Source organism: Taudactylus pleione, unplaced genomic scaffold, assembly GCF_031769625.1.
Source record: "Taudactylus pleione unplaced genomic scaffold, aTauple2 ptg000518l, whole genome shotgun sequence".
NCBI classification, from domain to species: Eukaryota; Metazoa; Chordata; class Amphibia; order Anura; family Myobatrachidae; genus Taudactylus; species Taudactylus pleione.
Genome location: NW_028284920.1, coordinates 455,626 through 459,850, shown reverse-complemented (window position 1 = coordinate 459,850; position 4,225 = coordinate 455,626).

Here is a 4,225-nt window from a genome sequence, read left to right as displayed (position 1 = left end):
GCATGATTTCACTCTGAGCCCCCAACTATGGAATCCTATTTAAAACCTCTATGCAATCCTGCCTATAACTTCTAAACCTTATATGATGCTAATTAGCGTTATGAATAGTCGCACACAGCAATAAACACTTTCAGACTTTGGTTGCGGTTCCGAAGCACAAAAAGTTATTATTCAGCATAAAAGAAAAAGGTACTTAAATGCACATGATCTAGACAATATGTGCAAAGGTTACATTCAATATAGTTACAGTCGATATACATACGCCAGCGCACCGGTCCCAGTTACAGTCATCAATCCAGAAGCCTGTGGTCATCCAAGAAGAAGAATGGCTCCTAACTGGGACCAGTACACAGGCTATATACCCAAACTGATCATGATAACAGTAATGTAGACAGACAAACATAATTCCATTGGTCTTTGTAGTACACTGTAGTTCATAGGGCAGTTCACTAGGGGTATGTCCCACTTCTTCAGATTGTATTGTCTTTCTTTAATTGATTTAAATTAACCAAAGGCTCAGTATACAGAGTTTTATATTTCAACCAATAATTCACTATGGTCCATAACTCCCGAACGTATGATCCGATTCCCTTGCCGATATAACTGGGTATCTGGAAATAGACAGGGTATCAGTACAGTACCAAACATGAAATGTCTATGATGTTCTATACCATTAATATCAAATACATACATTTCACAACATTGCTGATAGAAATAAAACCCTGAATATTAACCTAAAATACTGCGGAACCTTTTAATGTAATTGGTTGTATATTTGCACGCATTGTGAATACACATGCGATTGTCTATGTGCATGCATGTATTTATCATGAATTAATATATATATATATTTCTCTATGCTTTACTTGGTTTTGATATTACTTGTCTGGACTACAAAAATGACAGGCAATGGGGGTTTACACAGGTGATCAAAAGATGCCTGATGAGATCACAAAGGCAAGGCTAATCTGATTAAGCATCAGACTCAAAGACAATGGCTTACCCAGAATACAATTCATTTCTCCTTAACCACATCACATTAGATACAAGACCTACAATGGCTAACGATAGCTTAGATGTCTGACAATTGTTTCCCAATCTATTCCTTCTGAGTATATTAGTGTCTGTATTATACTTCAGTTTTCATAGGCATACTGTTCTGTATGCAGAGCAAACGCTCACCATATCTTTGTGTATTTGTTAATATTCGTCACAGACAAATCAACAAAACCTGTCTTGTCATCACTGAATATTTAATGTAAGGATTTTTTTAGTTGTAGCTTAAATGGCGTTATGCGACCAGTCGCAAAATGGCGTCTTGCAGATCTTGATTTTAACAGATTCTGTCTTAGCCAATCATCCGGCTTCGACAACCCACTGGTCTTCCATCCTGCTTATTACCTTCAGACATGATATACATCACTGTTCATAAGGTACACCGTATACATGAAACAATGTAACTTTTGTATCAATGACCCCCGCACACACACACACTGTCAGATGGATAAGGAGAAACACAGTGATAGCTTGAAAACGACAGGTAGTGTACAAGCAGCAGTAGCTAGCATACAGTCACATACAATGCATAAATAATACAGTCATTTGAACTCTGACCAACTAGCCAGCCCCGGCGGGATGATGGTAGGATATAGAGCACACTATGGAGCTCATTCAGACCCACTCGCAAGATGCGATCGCTCGCTGGCCAATAGAGGCCAGATATTTAAATTAAGCGCTCGCACTGCGTCGCGTAAGGATGCCCACTATGTGTTAGCAAGCTATGGCAAAGTGTGCTCGCAAGTGTCTGAAGACACGCCCTTGCCTCTCGCAACACACTAGCAAAAACCAGGGAAAGGGAGTTGGAGAGGTTCAATGAGCACAGGATGAAGAAATATCATAGGTGTGCAAAATAATATATGATACGAAGAGTCCACAGTTATCAAGATCAAACCCTCTTATCAATTAGGGTGTAAAGAAATAACAACGTGGAGGTGCTCCCCTGAGACTATGAATCAATAGTAGCAAGGAAAAGGAGAAGAAAGAACTCTCTGGTTGGGGTCACTCTAATTTGTATTGTAATTAATAGTTAATAAATAACATTTATTAGATATACATTAAAATATCTGCCATATTACAGTACAGATCCTAAATAAAAAGGTCAATCTTATCAATAGACAGTGAAGGACAAAACGAAACAAACTATGAAAAAAATTATTAATATCACTGGTATAGAAAGCAATGTGAAATATGTTTCAGCAGGGTGACATCAGAAAGAAACATTACTGGTGTAGTAATCCAGCAAAGTATCTGAGTCTTCCCACCTAGATATCAAATATCAATAAAGTGGTGTAATCAAGCGCCGTATTTGCACTGGTAGAGAATTCAACCAGTGTAATTAGACCATCGTGAGCCATCGGAGCAGCTTGCAGTCCTTGAGGTTGCCTATCCCTGCCTCAAGCACTGCGATCAGTACGGGCTGAAATACATGCAGGTGACGTGTACAATGACAATACTTTGCTAATTATGCACGCCCTTTAAACTGCGTTTTGGGGGACTGACACGCCTGCGTTCGCAAAACCACCACTCCCCCGTTCACAAGCACCTTCCCCTGTTACCACCCACAAACGGCAATATCTGTTACTCAAAGCAGCGACCTGATAGCGGCTTACGAGCTATCAAAATCAGATTGCAACGAATGTCTTGCGCACGTGCACTGCGAATTATACGCATGTGCAGATGGGCGAAAATCGCTAACAGCGAGTGATCGCGCCTTAGCGAGCGGGTCTGAATCAGGTCCTATATGCCAAACCTGACGGAGAGGGATATAAGTAGATGGACCAGCCTCAGAGAACACTGCTGAACTGCACATGTCTCCACTATGAGGCAGGCCCTTTATACCAGACACCGGAGTTCCCACTGGAAGTTTGTGTCTGGGGGGAGGAGCGCCCGGGGGAGCGCCTACCTCCCCTAGGCTGTGATTCTCAATTGGCCGGATACGTTGCACTACAAGGTGGCAGGACGCAAACGAGTGCGCTCTAGAGCGTCCTGCCCCCCCCATCCCCGGCAGCAGACAATATGGCTCCAGCCATCTAGTGAGGAGTCGTCATGCACACACAGCCCGACCTCCGATGTGTTTCCCACCGGAGGTAAGGGACTGCATCAGCGCACCTTACCTGCCTCTCCGTTACCCCGATCGCAGTCCCAGGCCACAGCCGAGTCACTACCCAGCCCAGCCCAGCTGAGGCCTGACGGAAACCCAGTGGCACAAGGCGGATGCTGGTGTTGCCGGCTCGGCGGAGGTAGTAGGAGCCATAGTGCAGGCGTCGTATACGGCGTCTGCACCACTAAACGCTAAAGGTAATATAACAAAAAAAAAAAAGCTCAGGACCGCCTAAGCAGTCCCACTGTTCAAATGGGTGCATCTTGCTGCACCAAACGAAACAACTGCATGCCTGTGGCTGGGGGTGGGGTATATAGGGAGGGGGCCAGTGCATGCTGGAAGTTCCAAAGCTTTGCTGTTTGGTGCATTGGATGCTATCCAACTATGGGCCATATTCAATTTGGAGTGAAAAGCCGTTCTCGGCAAAACTTTTTCGCCGATGATGTCATTTTCGCCGATTTCACTTATCCCGTATTCAATTGCTTGCATCCATTTTCATGTACCCCAAATTTGATGGGACTACTTATTTTTCCAAAAAACAGTGGTAAATACTATTCTTCACCACTTGCTCAAAGACGCTAAATAGCATCTATTAAGACCATTTAAAAACCCCAAATACCTTTAGTGATTTCCCCATGTCAGTGCATCTTTAAGGGGGTGTCAGGCTGATTTTCCCAAAAATGACAGGATTTTTTGCTGTTTTCGTTTTCGCCGGGTCCCGTTTTCGCCAATTTGGAATTGAATACGGGGATACGCGGGGACGAGAGCGATACTTTATCGCAGCCAAAACCTCCCATGATGCCGAAAAGTCCGGCAACTGACTTTTCGCTCCAAATTGAATATGGCCCTATATATCCCAAGGTGGTTCCTGTGGACCCTATGGAACCTGAAGAAGACATTTCTGCTTTTACTCAACCATTAAAAATAGGAAAAACTCTTTGTTTACAATTTGTCTTTCAATAAAGTTGAGTTGATGAAAAAAAAAATGAGGGAGGGGGCGACAGAAACTACAATCCCCGGCATGTTCCCGGGTGACGTCACCAGCTATAAGCGGGCAGGAAAGGA